At 39.1% G+C, this 16625-nt stretch overlaps 1 protein-coding gene and 1 long non-coding RNA gene across 10 annotated transcripts in view; one reads left to right on the top strand and one right to left on the bottom strand.

Annotated features, from left to right (window-relative positions):
* Window positions 1-16625, top strand: part of NPAS3 (neuronal PAS domain protein 3) — a 927883-nt gene that overhangs the window by 715148 nt on the left and 196110 nt on the right. The gene's annotated exons all lie outside the window — the stretch shown is intronic.
* Window positions 3392-16625, bottom strand: part of LOC143655668 (uncharacterized) — a 156226-nt gene continuing 142992 nt past the window's right edge. For both annotated transcript variants that reach the window (XR_013162218.1, XR_013162219.1), the window contains exons 2-3: window positions 12869-12958; window positions 3392-4465 (exon numbers count right to left, since the gene is read on the bottom strand). This is a non-coding gene — a long non-coding RNA (uncharacterized LOC143655668). The remainder of the gene's footprint in view (window positions 4466-12868; window positions 12959-16625) is intronic.

The following is a 16625-nucleotide window of genomic DNA, read 5'->3' as shown; positions in this document are numbered from 1 at the left end:
ACTTTTCTTAAATTCATTTAAGTCTGGGCCTTCAACCCATTCCATTCTATAACCTTGGTTATAATAACTATGTTCCCCCCTTATCAAATGCCTCCTAGCACAGCTTAAACTATGTCTTTGCTTGTAGTCTTTGGTACCAAACAGGCAAGCAGGGCAGTACTCACTGCCCCTGAACCACTGTTCACACATTGGCAATACTTGGACACCCACACTAAGGTTTGAACATGGCCTTAATTGTAAAATTCCAATCTCAGTGTATTTGTGGCAGTCATTTGACCCCTACGGAGCCAGAGACTCACCTAGAGGTGTGAATCTATCAATAGTAGGAAATCCTGCAATTATACTTGCTGTATACTTACCTCCTACATGTTCGTTGTAGAAAGGATTCCTGCGGTCCATGTGCACACCTTGTGATATCAGTGAGATGATGATTTGCAGGATGAGGTGTTCCCACAGTAATGGTCTTGAATACTTTTGAAAAACATGCTCTTGATCAAAATGATGTAGACATCAAATATATTATTTTCTCAAGAAAGTAATGGTTATGTCATTATGTTCAACTCTGATATAAATGACCACACATAACTTGCTTAATGAACTAGATAGTCTGAAGTACCTGTAGAATATAAATCCTTCTAAAATGCTTCAAATGGAGCAACACAGTGAGCAAATTCATGCACTCATTCAGTTTAATTTATCACAACTTCTTATATCCTACATTATATTTTTTTCTGGCTAAGTGGTAAAGGAACATCTATACCAGAGTAATGAAAATAAGAAGGCTCTATTTAGTAGCATTTTTTACCAGCATCTTTGAAGCTTAGCAGGGTCACTCTTTGATACATTTTGCTGCATCATTTTTTATTACAGTGTCCTTCTAACAAACAAAAATAGTCCAGATCTAGTTAGTGGTCGTTCTGTTGCTTTCATGAATAGCAAGTCTTGATTTTTACTTGAACCACCATCTCATTAACACCAATTGTTTCACCTTGAACCTATTTAATTTGAAATGCATGAAACCACTGCTATTTATACTGAAAATTTCACCCTCAGACTCAGCACCACGTTGTTATTTCACAATGTCAAGGATGCCTCCAAGTTGTGGCTTAAGTGGTACCCAGACTCTGAAGCATTCAGGGTCACAATCAGTCCTGACTCATAAAGTCTTTCATCCTGAGTTGTATCTTGCATGTTACAGTAGATACCTAGTTTCAGCCACCGGGGCTTTTTCCTTCCATTATCTATTTTTAGCCAACATTCTAAGAATTCATATATCCAGATGAACATGTATAACTTATAAATATATGTTCATTCAAATGACAACCCCATTGTACAAAACATTTGCTGATGCCTCTTTGGAAATTGCTTCATATATAATTTGCCAGCTTTATGAGAAAGCTGGGTTCCTTAATTCATAGTCACTGAACACCCTGCCTTAGTGATGACCTATTTAACCTCCCTTGCTACCCTCTTTCCTCTCTCAGCCCTCTCAGTTTTATTTTACCCCCAGGTTAAAAGAAAGGTTTAGGACTCCATAGAATATGGAAAGGAATAGACTGAGACAAGCAGCTTATGGGACTTTTTTGCAGAACCCATTGGGAGGCAAACTTACTGAGGTAAATTTATCTGAGAGCTGTCTGCCAACTTCCAGAAATAAAGCTGACACCATGGGTGTGACCAGCTTAGTGTTATGAATGTAAATCATTAAATTTCAAATTGCTGCAAGCAGAGTCTATGTCCATTGAAGACTTTCAAAGAATACTTCTGCATACACATAAAAAAGTGCACACCCTTTCTATGTATCTGGCTTCTTGAGAAGAACTTCTACCTGTACCATTGCCTATCTCAAACCTATTTATGTCTCAAAACATTTTTAAATGAAAAATTTATTTCTTAACATTTAATTCCCAGAAAGGAAGACCTTATGTAAATCTGATAAAAAGAAAATAAAAACCATCTTTAAAGCCCCAATTGATAAAATTCCAAGTGAGAATAAATAGTATGTTTTGTGCTTGCTAATTAAGTGCTATAGTTTGCCTTGTAGGGACAGCACAATTTGTTTCTGTCCCCTGAATAGGCACAGATTTGAGCACATCCAAGCTGTTGTTGGAGCCAGGCTAAGAGGGAAGCAATGTCCTCAGATCGCCCTTCTGTGTACAGGTAGACAGTTACCCTGCTTTTCTTTTTAACAGACATTTGATCAAACCACCCTCTTATAGCCTCAAGGTCCATCATAAATTAAACAAATTGTAATTTTACTACAATTTGTCAGTGCTGCATTGGTGCTGAGCTGCATGGTATGGCCTGGTGCCCCAGAATTCTAGCAGAACATCAAATAATTGTAAGTTCTCTTCTTTGCAGTGTTGAAGAGCTCATCCTTTAAAAGCACCCAGGATCCCAGGAAGTTAAAATTGGGTGCAGTTTGGGAAGGGGGTGTAGTGGGGGAAAAGGCACCTTATGAAATTAATGACTCAGATCAGAGGTCACACTGACCTTCCAACCAAACATGCCCTCGCTTTGTTTCCATCCCCCCACAGAAACGTGCATTGGCCTGTAGGTTATATATTCAGGCAAATGGCAATCCCATTGTACAAGGCATTTTGCTTATCTCAGGGGAATAGCCAAAAATACTGGGAGCATCCCTCTCCATGCACCTCCTATCCTAGATGTAGTGGACAATTAACACCTGTGCAAAACAAATCCATGTTCTCAATTACCCATGTGCGAGGTTGTTTAACTGAAACATAGCACTTAGAGCAGCTGGCCAGATGTTCTCACCTCAAAAAATGCTTTCACCCTGCCAGCTAACAGAACTAGCTCAGACGAAAATGACATTGGAAAACCAGCACGGTCAGGTCATAGAGGGTTGCACAGGATGGACACCATTCATAATCTGATTTACTATGTGTGGGAGGCCCAGTGCAGTGCTGTGGCAAAAAATGCCATTCCTGATTCAAGCACCAAGATAGACATATAGACAGTGCTATTTTTATTATACATCTTGGCCAAAGGATTGTCCTTTAAACTCCACTGAAAGTTGGTTATTGTAGCAGACATATGTTGAAGCTTATTTTTTCATTCCCTGAGTAAGGAAAGCTTCCTGAGGTAGAAGGACTAAGCTAAAATTTAATAATTATGTGGTAAGCAATAAGAAGGAAGATGGGGGAAACATACCTTCATAATAATTATAAAATAAGCAGTAAGAAGAAAGGTTAAAAATGGGGGAGGAGAGAAGATATGGAGGAAAACAAAATAAATCAGAAGATTCTAGGGAACAGTCGGTGTGCAAAAAAGGAATTAACAAATGGAGCATAAGGAACAATCATCGAAATAATGAGTTGTTCAAGGTGTTTCTACTGCAGAGAGAGAAGACAAGTTCAAGTAGGTTGGTTGTAGGATAGAGGGCAGAGGAGCCAGTGAAGAGGTTTTTGAAGGATAAATGTTCAGGTGACACTTCAGTCAACCAACTAATAGTTTCATACTTTGATGTGGAGAAGAATAACCTAGGATTCTTGTTTAAAATACTGATTCCTTTGCCCTACCTCAAGACAGTCTAATTCAGTTCTGAAGTGGGGCCAAGGAGATGCATGGTTTTAAAGAAGTCCAGGTGATTTTGCATTTTGAACACAGGCATAGGGGGTCCTCAGGCCTCACTTTGAGAAACTACTGCTGGCAAAGCAAAGCAAATCTTACAGATTCTAAGAGCAGCAGTTACTAGGAGGAGACACAGGTTGCTTGTAGGTAAGGAATGCTACCTTAACCCAGCCAGGAAATATCAAAGACCTACATAGAATTAGGGCTGTACAGCCAGAGAGTATGTTAGATGATGCAGGGAGTCATGGGAGCAAGACAGAGCATACTTCGCAAGTTTGTTTCCTGGATTTATAGCAGCCTTTGCCCTTTGCTGCTGAAATAACCCCCACTCCAACTGAGAAAAAAAAAAATCCTCAAAGAAACCTCTGAAAGTAATTAAGCATGATAATTCTGGATTATCCTTAATTAGAGGGAGGCTCTGGTGTGCTCCAAGCTTTGGAGGGTCATCCCGCATTTGTTACAAGTGATCTGTCACCGTTCCACGTACACATTATTCGTCAGTTTCACCTCTGCTCCTTCCTCTCCTCTGTGCACAGCCCTCTGCAAGGTCCATGTATTTAAGCTAAGGAATAAGAGAAATCTCCTCACGCCACTCCTGTTATTAGATGCCCCATCCCTTCCGGTGGGAATTAAGATGGGAGAAAATCTTTTTCTTTCTTTCCTTTATTCTATGCTGGCTCCTTGATGCTAGGTCCATGCAGACTGCTCAGAGCACCAGCCTATTCCCCATCAAGGACATGTGTCCTTCCTGGTGCAGGAGTGGTACCCAGGTTAGTGCCAACAATCTTTAAGCAGCTCCAGTGCTCCTTCTAAGACCAAGGATGATGGCCATGGAGAACCAGGGGTAGGAGTCAAGGGAATGAGGGAGGTTCTGAAAAACAAAAGAAAAAAATCCAGGCCAAAAATAAGGGAGGAACCAAGTGAGTCAAGACTGTAGCCACCCCTTTTTTAAGGCAGACAGGCCTGCAACCAGCACTCTGCCTCTTTCTGACTTGTTTACAAGGAGTGTGCCTGTGCAGAAACCATCACACCTTCTGAAACTTGCACTGAATTGCTTTTTCCTCTCCTTTCAGCACTAATGCAGGGTCCCACTCAAAGCCATCTTCCTTACTCCCTATAGTGCACTGCATTTTGCCTCTGTATTGGGGCAACTGATGCTCGTTTGAATCAGTTAGTTGGCTACATGTCTGCTTCTCAAGTAGAGAGCCTAGAACTATCGAATCATCCTGACCACCCCCCACCCTTGCACACACACACACACACACACACTGCATGTGACAGCACCTTGCTTAGACTAATAGACAATAAATGTTTATCGAATTCAAAGTTGTCATTCTTTTCTCACTGGATTCCATTCCTTGAGTTAAGCTTTATATTAAGCAAGTCTCTCAAGATACTTTCCTCACTATAAGGAAATTGAAATGTACTCAAAAATAAGCACCCTCTCAATTGCTGTAACAGAATTAGAAGACAAATTTTGTCAAGAATTGAGTGTGGACTTTGAGATCATATCTGCGTCTGTACTCAATCCGCTCCCTTATCCCAGATCACAGGAGAATTGTACCTCCTCTCTAAGCCTCCATTGGCTCACCTGTAAATTAAGTATAATAATACTCTTTTCGTAAGATCCTTATGAGCATTAAATGAGAAAACTGATACAAATACACCTGCCAACATGTAGATGCTCAATGTACATTACTGTATCCCCTTTCACTTTCAGATTAGGCTGCTTTAGGTGTTATTTTATTTTCCTTTTTCTGAGTTTTAAAATAACATTTATAGTGTGCAAAAAAACTAAGCAGCACCCAGTGCTTCAGTTAATAACTTCACAATTGTATTTTAAAGTTTAAAAAAGGTCAGGTTAATACTGGCAGCCTGTGGCAGACACAACAGGCCATGAAACTTTCCATACCTCACCCTGCTTGTGTGACATTTGCTACATTTTGAATTGTTTACTAATGATCAGCGCAGATTTTTTTTTAAATATGACTAAAAATCAAAGCTGTGTGTTAGAGATGTTCAAGCTACTTTTATTTGTATGTAAGTTACAAGGAAACGTTCATGTGTAAATATGAAAACACTGAGTATTTGTATATATCCTCATAAAATTATCTTAGCATCCTGATATTTGGTAATGGGTTTCAAAGACTTCTCTTTGCGCTAAATGAGAATATTTACTTACCTAGCATGCTGTTGCATTGTCTCCTGCCGCAGCCCGAGGAAACAGCACCTTTTTACCTTTGAAACTGGCTTTTGCCTATTACTCGTGCCAGTCTTTCCTCACTAATTTTATGATTATAATGAGGCAGTGGTGCACTAGTTAGCACAGATGACCTTCTAATTGAAACACTGTAAATTCAATCTCCATCGCCAGGCACCGACAGAAATTTAAATAAATATAGCTCCTACAACCCCTGTGATGGGCTGGCCTAGTGACCAGAGGGCTCGCAGAGCCCAAGTCATCTGCCACGGGGGGAGACAGCGGCGACTTCTCGGCATTAACTACAGAAGCCGTTAAAAGCAGGTTCCCCTCGCAGAGCGAAGGGAGAGGGGGCTCTTCCCTGGCTTTGATTCAGGCACCATGCCTTGCTTTTTTGTAACACATGCCAAGATGCTGGGTTTTTGTTTGTTTTGTTTTGTTTACTTTGTCAAAAGACTTCCGAAAATAGCAGTCTGAACATGAAGGGAAGTTCCATTCTCAGATTGTACTTAAGCAGACCAGACAAGAAAAGCCTTACCTACCTGGCCCCCCCTTGTCCACTGCCACTTTTAGATCTAGATGGAATACGCTATCCAGGGCAGTTGTTAACATCCTCCTCTCCCTTGCTATTTTCACCCCTATTTTTCACCCCCATGACCTTGGACACCAGTCCAATTCAGGTTTCCAGAATGAACTGCCCTGAGGATCAAGAAGGGTATGGAAAGCTATTTAATGGTCAGTCTGAGGAAGGATTCCATGGAGCTGTGATGCTGCCAACATTTGTACCAAATCATTGAGTACTTGCCCTTGATAGATTTTTGACCTTGCATTTCAGCTTTAATGTGGTTATTTGTGTGTGTCTCTATTTGTGAGCCACCTCGAATCTCTTTTGGATATAAATCACATATAAGTTTTTAACTGTTTCCAAATACATCCCTGAACTTTGACAGTTTCCTCAAAATGACCCTCATATTGCTGACAGTGCCTCAGAGCTGGTTATTGGGTTGTCAGCATGGCGCATCTTTATCCTGAACATCACACAAACAATGGAAATTTCCTATTGCCTTTAAAGTTTTGTATTCTGTATATTTGGTTGTTAGACAAATAGAGCAAGCTTTGCCGACTTCATTTTCATTCTTGGCAGCATGTTTTTATCATAAGGCAGATAGTCATTAATTTACAGAATCAACGCTGGGAACAGCTTTTGTGATCTCATATTAAATTTTCCCCTGAATCCGCCCCTTGGCAAAAATTACTCACATCGTTAAAAAATATTTAATTAGGCTGTAGTTTATACCCAGCTCACTGGGGAAATGTTGGAATTAATATGATTTGCATGAATTCTGTTTCTCTTTTTCTGTCAGAGATTAGTTTTGAATTCAGTTCAGAGGGTCGTTGACACTGCCAAGGACTCACAATCGTGAAGGTCAAATAGGTAGCAAATACTTCCCCTGGGTCATTTCCCTGAAAAGACAGCTCAAAATTGCTTTTAATTATGGGTTACCTGAAAGGCCACTTGCTGTTTTTATTTTTCCACAGATTCCTGAAACACTGCGTGATTGAAAGTTTTAGGTAAACCATTTTATTCCAACTACAACAGCCCAGTTGTTATATAAAGACAAGTGTGCCTAGCTGTGTGGTACCTGGGAGTTTCCTGATTTCTGTTTGTTGCTCACAAAAGAGAAGAGTCTCTACACCTTGTACTGGGATGCAGAAATGCCAGATAAAAGTAGTTGTAGGAGAGCTAGCCAGCAGTGAGTAAATTTTCTACATAGTAGCGCATCTGCTTGCTTTAATTATCTCTCACAAGATAAGATGCAATGTTTAGTTATGCATCTCCTTGTTTATTCTTCCATGGGTTTGGAGAAGAAGAAGAAAAAAAGAACCTTAGGGAATCTGCAGTCCTGTCACTATTTTTGAAAAGAAAATTTAATGGAATATTTAATTAATAATCTAATCAATCAATTAATCTCAGTTACATAAGTGTTTAAATCTAATTCTTTTTCACAGCTATATCAATAAAAGAAGTGAAATGGCTACCCACTTATCAGGATAATAAGAAACCATTAAAGACACAAAGAAAAAATGAAATTGTATTAATTCTGCTATGCTGGCGCTGAATTTGCCAGTCTTAAAGTCCTCTTTGCATTTTAGACAAATTTCAGTTCACCCACTGGGACCACCAGATACATCTTTTATGTTATAACCTTTTCAAATGGCAAAAAAAAAAAGTGATGGTTAGGTTTTGTTTATTCCCAAACATTTGAGCTTGCAGCTCTAAGGAAAAGCACACTCCAAATAATAAAGGGGCATTTAAACTTAAAAAAAAAATTATCCCTGTCTTTATTGCTGAATTTTATTTTAAGTTTAGAAAATATAAACCATCTACTTTCAAAATGTATACGGATAGCACCATGCAACTGACTAGCCAACTGTTGTTGAATAAATATATCTCTAATGATTTAGATGGGGCTTCTATCAGCACTAGAAAGGTGAGTCAGTTTGACCCTCATTTGTAGAACTCATGAGGAAAGTCACTCACAAGGAATGGATGCCACATGTATCCACTGCAACAGCAACCTTATTTGATGACAGTGCTATAGAGCTCACCACATGTTCCCGATCATTCCAGTGTCCCAAGTAGGACGACACTTAAGGGAGGAAGACTAGAATTTTGTGAGTACATATGCTGCACGGGAAATTGCTGTAGGTGATTTACACATACAATTTTATTTGAGCCTCAAAACATGCTCAAGGTGGATGCAATTACCTCTACTTTATAGATGAGGCAAATAAAGCTCAGAGAGTCTGTGTAGATAGACAATTTTACTAATATAATCCCTTTCTTTTACTTTTGAACATAGTGACTGAAGAGGGAGTAAATAATACCTGCACAGTCAGCATAGCTGGTTAGTCACAAAACTTAGACTGGAACCCAGCTCGCCTGGCCATCTGTGCATTACTCTTTTAACTCACCTCAGATAGTGTCAGAATCTTCCCAAATACCTCCCAAAATCAGCTCAGGCTAAAACAAATTAGATAAAAATAGCACAGCGTTTTCCCTATACTTTGCTAGTTAATTTTTTTTTTTTTAAACAGCAACTTGATTCTTTTGCTTTCCCCAGATAATTCTTAGTATAGATGTAGCTTTGGGAAATCTCTCACACACGCGGTGGGTGTAGACCCACTCTATCACTCAACTAACCGGGCGAAGGCAAATTAATGTAAACACTTAAGAGCACATTTCCAATATTTTTGTCTGAATATATAAAAAAAACAAAATATATGATTGGAAGAGAGTGCAAGAGGGCAAATGGAGGAGAGAGAGATTTGTTTTATGTTGCAGAAATTGTACAAATGCCAGTAGGATTAGGACATTAGCTCAGCCCCCCAAAAGAATGCAGATTACTCAGGAAGCCAGAAGAATCCTTTTCCGTCTCGTTTTTTGTTCTTACTGTTGTTGCTGTTTGCTTTTACTTTTTCCTGTAACAGCCCTTTCTGAAGAGCACAAAGCTGCCAGGACTCCCCTATTTAACCCTCCTCATGTCTCTCCAAAGTAGCAAGTCTCAGTATTTCATCCCATGGTCTCAGAAAACTTCAAAGTTGGAGAAAAGCCATGCAATTTGCAGCCAGTTTTCTATCTATTTGAGAACAAGCCACATGTTCTGAGCAGAAAAATTATGGGAACAACTCCTGAGAATACAGGCTAAATACATTCTGAGACCACCAGTTTTCTCTCTTGGTGGCTCTGCCTCAACTGCATTTCCAGGTGGCCCCCTTCCCCATTCATGCTGTTGTGCTAATGAGACAAGATATAAGCTTAGCATCAAATTCCCACTGTTTAATCAGACTGTTATCGTCATTAGACATACTTGAAGAGGATTGTGGTTGAGATACATTGAAAACTTCAGATTAGCACTTTGGGGATTTCTAAAATGATCAGCAAAATAAAGTTTTGTGCTAACTCTGTGGCAGGTATTGGTCTCTCTTATCAATCCTGATTCAGGGCAAAAGACTACACAGATAATAATGAAAATATTATTATTATTAATATTATTTGCATAACTACTTTTTATTAACTGCCTACTCCATACCAAGCACATTACTCATTTCATTGACTTCTCTCAATAATCCCGACAGTAAGTGGCAAAAATTCCCATTTTACAGCTGAGAAAATGGAGGCTTTAGAAGGTTAATTAACCTCTTCAGGGTCACACACTTAGAAATGGGCAGAGCTGGGATTTAAACCCTGGTCTTTCCTACTCCAAAGTGCCATATTCCCTTCAAATAAAGAAGCCCACTGGGAGGCTGATGAGTTCTAGTTCTGGTTTTGCCACTGATGCAGTTGTGGGATTGTGGAGGCCCCCTAAATTCTGTGTCTCAGGGCTTCAGGCTGACATGCGATAGCAATCCAGGGTTCCAGAAAGGACAGAGGTGACACACAAGAAAGTGTTTGGAGGTCATCAGTTTAATCAAATCAACAAATATTTAGTGAGCCCAGGATTAGGAGTCTTGGGAACTATAAAGATGAATAAGACATCATCCCAGATATCAAGAAGCCTGAATCCTAGAAAAGGGTTTACTCTAAGTACACAAATAGCTAAGTAAAAGAGTTTTAAGTTCCTTATGTTCCTGGACGAGTCATTTCAAGACTGGAGAGAAAAGGAGATGAAATTGGTTAGGGAAATAATTCCTCCAACACACATTAAGTTATTTTTAAAAAGATGAGGAGAAGAAAAGGAGCCAGTGCGTGTTTCATCTGCCTCTTTTATACTTCCCAGACCCAGGTCCAAGTGACTCAACACAATTCTGGCTGTGACTGGCAAGAAGAGGCCACAGATTTACTTTTCACATAAAATAGTCCAAACACACAGGCATTAATTATGCACATTATGTACAAAGTGTTACTCTTGGCAGCAGGCTAGGTGAGGCGTCTCAGTCAGCGGATAACATCCCATTCCACGTAAAGGATGTCAAATCAACTTCAGGAGGTGATAGAAACACTGACTCTTCCAACCGGACATTGTCTCTCACTCCAAGAGCAATTGCCTCATATGCCAAATACTGCCTCTTATTTTCAAATCTTAGGCATAGATTTTCTGGCATGCCAACCACAATTCCTTCCCCAGTGTCTCAGCCTCAAAGAACGGCAAGCCTTTGGGGCTTACACCCATATATCGGTAGACATTGTATAAATTGAGAGAATATTTTTACGTACTCAGATCATTCTATATGTTTTCTAGTTTATTCCCTATTATCATTATAAGAAGCAGTGATTATCTCTTTAAGGTAGCAAGTTAAAAAATGGAGAGGTAATTAAGGTACAGTGACTTACCTACCCTCATTCCGAGCATCCATGCTGAAGACAGGTGGAGGGGCAGGATGGGTAAAAGAAAACAGATTTTGCTACCTGGCTAATTCATAAGCCAGGAATTTGTATTATGCTCTTTTATATTAATAGTATCACCTAACCTTGTAGGTCTTTCCATTTCTATCCTTTTCTTCTTTATCTATATCCACAACTTTGATTCCATGTACTCCCCAAGATATGACAAGTCTAAGGCTGTGGTTCTCATACTACTTTTAACAATAAATGTTGTTTTTCAAGCTAACACTTTTGGAAATACCAAATACAAAGAAAACATACCAAGGTAGAGCTTTTCTAACAAGAAAGTGTTAGTACCTCAGAGATATCCCAAGACTCCTTAGCCTGAAACTCCATAGGTGGGTTCAGAGAATTTGTAAATTCCCTAAAATTATCTGTAATGTCAGAAGGGGTTGGAGATGGAGGCTGTATTAGTTTTGTTAATGTCGCCAGAAAGCAATACACCATAAATGGAATGGCTTTTAAAAAGCGAATTTAATAAATTGCAAATTTACAGTTCTAAGGCTATAAAAATGCCCAAACTAAGTCATACAAGGAAAAACACCTTAATTCAAGAAAGGCCAGTGGGTCTAGAGCACTGTGTCAGCTGGGAAGGCTTGGGGTTGGCATCTGCTGGGGTCTTTTGCTTCTTGTTTCAAACAGCTTCCCAGGGGTCATTTTCTTTTTTTCATCTCCAAAGCTCCCTGGCTGTGTGAACTCTGAAGCTACTATTCTCCAAGCCTCTGGCACTCCAAGTGTCTCTGCCACTTCTAAGGTTTCTCCAAAATATTTCTCCTTTCAAAATACTCTAGTAAACTAATCAAGATCCACCCTGAATGGGTGTAGTCATATGTCCATCTAATCAAAAGGTTACACCCACAATTGGATGTGTCACATCTCCGAGGAGATAATCTAATCAAAAAGTTTCCATCCCACAATATTGAGTCAGGAGTAAAAGAAATAGCTGTCCCGGCAAGATTGGATCAGGATTAAAATAGGCTTTTCTGTGGTACACAACACTTTCACAGCACCCCAAAGGCCATACTTTTCATCAGAGTCTCAAATCTGATCCTAAATCCCAAGAGATCATGTTTGATGGTACAAGTACAGGCTCCTGTTAGTATAATGACTGTATAGGCAGAATGGATAAGCTACCATCTTAGTCTGACACCTCAAACACTTACCAGACTCTTCTGCATCAGCTCATTTCTCAGTAAAAATGCAATGCCACTTATTCATTCACTCACTCATTCATTTGATTATTTTATATGGAACATCTACTACGTCACAGAGGCTAGGGCAGTTAATTGAACAGATATGGCTTCTGCCCTTGGGACCCTTATAGTTCAGTGAATATATAGTTACACTAATTGATCATTCACTATTTGCCATATGCTTTGTTTGGCACTTTGGATGCATTTTCTTATTTAATTTTGATAGTGGTAAGATAGGTACCATTATTATCTTTACTTTTAATAGAGGAAACAATAAAATAACTTGCCCAAGGGAGCAGGCGTAATGCTTTCAATTCCAGGCCATCTGTGTCCAGAGGCTGCCTTGTTTGCCGGTACTCTCTACCAGAAGTATGTTAAAGTAAGAACTAGAAAACCTCCTGGAACATGGCTCGCTCTGTCCTATACCATAAGCTATGAAACTGGGCCTGGCTATCCTGAATACCTAACCAAATGTTTCTAGCCCAAGAAACATACCTTGTCTGTCTGGCTGTTCTGGGAAGTACCCTTATAAATGTTCAGCAGCAGAGGCAGGAACTCTTCAGTCTCAAACAGAGAACTTCATTTCTAAATGATGCAATTAAAGTGAGAAAAAGAAACAATAATAATTGTGGACAGTCACCCAAAGCCATTAGATAGTATAGAACTGCTAGCTGTAAATCCAACTAATATGTTACCAAGAAACATACCTTCAACTATCTCTAGTTTATCTAAGGAAGCAAAACCTAGCATTAGAGTCATAATGACTCATTAGTGACTTGAAATTGGGATTATCTGGTTTTGTTTTGTATCTGTTTTTATGTAAGTCTGTTGAGATAATAGAATAGATGCTGAGAAAACCAAAAGGGATGGCCAATGGTAGAACAAAAAGAATTCCCAATAATAAAGGAACCACATGGATTTTATTAAAGGGAAAAGCCATAGCATTCCACATGGAGACTGGCATTCACCCTACCACCCTACCCCCACCTCCTTACCCCCCAGGCAGCACTCCTAAAGCTCAGAGAGGAATTGGATCAGTACACATGGAAGAAATGGATGAGATAAGTAGAGAATATGCAAAGGTACAAGAGGGATAGACTTTCTGGCCTGGAGTTTAAGAGGAAAAATAAATACCTGGTATGAATAAAAATGGATGTAGTTTGCCCATTTTTACAGTGATGCCAAGTGAGTAAGCTAGGAAAAACAGGGCTGTATTCTTTGATCCACTCTCTAATCCCTGATCCCCAGTAAAGAGAATGGGTATGAGCTTAACACTGTCTAATAGCTAGGTCTGCCAGGCCCAAGCCATCTCCATCCTGTCATTCTCCACTTTTTATTTCTGAATTCATTTCTAAACATTAAGACTGTTGCCTGGAGCTCCCGTATCCTTTTGTGGATGAGCAAAGAGCTGCAGTTGAGTCTTCACAAAAATTGCCCAGGAAATCCTTGAGTCACCCTTGTTTTTATATGTTTTTGAGTCACCCTGGTTTTTATTTTTGTTTTTATATTCCTCTTGATGTGGACAGCATGAAATTATTCATTTGCAAAAGGGTTTAATCAGTAGTAAATGTTGTGAGTCAGGTTAAAACACAAAATACTTTAAAAGTTATGTATTTATTCTGTCCTCTGGGTGCAGTCATTTTATCTTGCTTCTAAAGGGCAAAGGTCCTCTAATGAATTCCTTGCAACAGGCAGGTAAGTTGATGGTTAATAGTGATGAATGTTTATCTTAACGATTGTGGATTCTTCCTTAGAATTTGTCCCTTCTCTCTGACATATCAAAAATGGGAAATCATCTATGAAACTATTTTATTTGTCTGTGTTTTCGGGGTAGCACATTTACATATTCATAAAGGCAATCAATATAAGCAAGACCAGGTCATCCAAGAGTCCTTAATTATATGCCTAAGAATGCATGTGTATCCACATAGAACACTTGTGTTTCTGCAGTGTTCTCCTCAGTTTTTAGCTGGCATGTGCTAAGAGTCTTTGAAAGCAGTAAAATCAAGAGTGTAACAGGCAAATGCACAATGAGTTGTTAAATGTGATGGCAAAATAAAAAAAAAAAAAATTAAAGCTTCAGTCAGTATGATCAGTAAAAGAAAAAAAAAAAAAGACAGCCGGCAAACTGTCTATCATGTGATGAAATTTGACAGTAGGGATTATGGCTTTGATGGACCAGAACAGCTAATAGAAGAAGCTGACATTTTTGAAACCCTGCTAATTAAGGGTTCCTTCCTTAATATTAAAATAAAGTCTTTGTCTGGGTTTTATGGTTGGAGAATCAGGTGTTTTCATTAATATATGCCAGTCAGTCTTAATAAGCTTGGAGGGCAGAGGAAGTTATTATTGAGTGACCTTCTACAAAATAAGCATGTTGCTGAGGGCTCTAACCCTGCCCCGTTCAGACTGATGAATCTCATTTCCAATGCAAAAGCTTCACAAGAAATCCAAGTATTCTCTGTGCAATCACAGAAAATAATCCTTGTGTCTCTTGTAATGTCCAGAATTGCCACTTACTACACTACTACTGTACAATGAATATTACAATACATATTATTTTTCTAGCACAATTGTCTACATTTCTGAATTGCCCAGAATAGAAAAACTTATTGTGAAGACACTTGTATTGAAAAGTCAGCTCATTTTAATACTTTTCAAATAGTCATCTACTCTGTTCATGAATTATAATGCTCAGAATACATCTGACAATACTGGTGTTGAAAAGAAGATATGTCTATATTATTACATATTCATTTTCAAATAGATTTCAAACAGATTTTAAACCATTCATTGAAATTCATTGAAATGATAAATTCACAGTTGTATTTGATTGACTCTTAATCCAATTTTACTTTTGATGAATTTTCACCCCTCTCTTCCCACCCATCCCCAACCTTTCTCAACCAAAGTGTTTTTTTTTTTTTGCTCTTCTTTTGCTTTTTGAAGGAAAACTGAAGAATTATGGTAAATCTTGAAGGTTTTGATAACTACATATAAAACTTGTCAAATGGGTGGTAAATTTAGTTAAAATCAGTAAACACAATACTTCAAGAAATTTATGCTAGCTGGCTATTGGTTTAGAACCTGGAGCAAAATTTTGAGAGAGTCTTTCAGTTACTGAGCCATACACCCATCTTCAGATGACACAGAAATGTGGGAATAGCCAGGTATTTGGTGTTGCGGTAATAAGTCAAGCACCTTGAGTCAAAAGAGCATTATTCACCTGTTACTTTTCTTGAGCTCATTCACCTGTTTGGGGAGTTCAGTGCCCCGCTATTGGAAGACTTGGGATCAGGTAGAGAGCACATACCCCTACTGAAAATTAAAAAACAAACTAAAGCCCTGAGAGAAATGCTACAAGGTACATAGGCTTAATGTCCACCCGTGGGAGAAAACCCCACTAATCAAACAGTCCTTTTGCGTATGTGTGTGTATGAGATACAGGAACCAGTGAGATGAGAATCTTGGACCCACGGCTTAAATATATGGGACAAGAAATTAGTTCAACATGTAGCAATCATTTCAGCCTAGGTCCACCTGTAACGATTGTCGTTGAGGTACAGACCTGAGAAGAAAAACAAAATATGACATTTCCTATAATGATTAATTGAATCAATTCTTCAGTACTTAAAAAGGGAGGGGGCTAACGAACACTGCATAGAGACCAGTCTTCTTGTAGGGCCAAAATCAACCACTTAGGATTTACTGAGTCTCTACCTCCTACTTTCCCAATATCCTAGGTTTAACCCAACAGCAGTGTAGCACCCTACCCCTGTCCTTATAAGCTTAAGTGTACTTACAATCCCATTGTGTCTTGAGTGCTCCATCTTTCATTAAAGTACTGGTCCTTTTTCATTTTCTTCTCTGAGTGGTGCCAGCAGGGGAGTTAGTTGCTGTTCCAGACCACTTTGGGTTCACAATCCCCCTGGACTCACCCATACCAGTGCTACACAAACTGTGGGTTATGGACTAGTATGACCCTGGAGCTTGTTAAAAATGCAGAATCTCAGACCCTAGGCCAGAGCTCTGGAACCAGAAACTTCTGAAACCCATGAATCTGCATTTTAAAGAAATCCTCATGGGATCTTGAGACATTTGAGAGGCACTGATGTATAATGCTCATATGGCAAATTAATCATATGTTACCCGGTACTGTCATATATATGTCATATCACTTGATTCTGTATGTGTTTGTCTTATCCCTCCAAGGTAGATTGGAAGCTCCTTGAGAATAGGTTCTGAGTTCAAG

This window comes from Tamandua tetradactyla, chromosome 14 (genome assembly GCF_023851605.1).
Source record: "Tamandua tetradactyla isolate mTamTet1 chromosome 14, mTamTet1.pri, whole genome shotgun sequence".
In the NCBI taxonomy this organism is placed as follows: domain Eukaryota; kingdom Metazoa; phylum Chordata; class Mammalia; order Pilosa; family Myrmecophagidae; genus Tamandua; species Tamandua tetradactyla.
The sequence above is the reverse complement of the archived record's forward strand: the minus strand, read 5'-3'. Positions and strand labels throughout refer to the sequence as shown.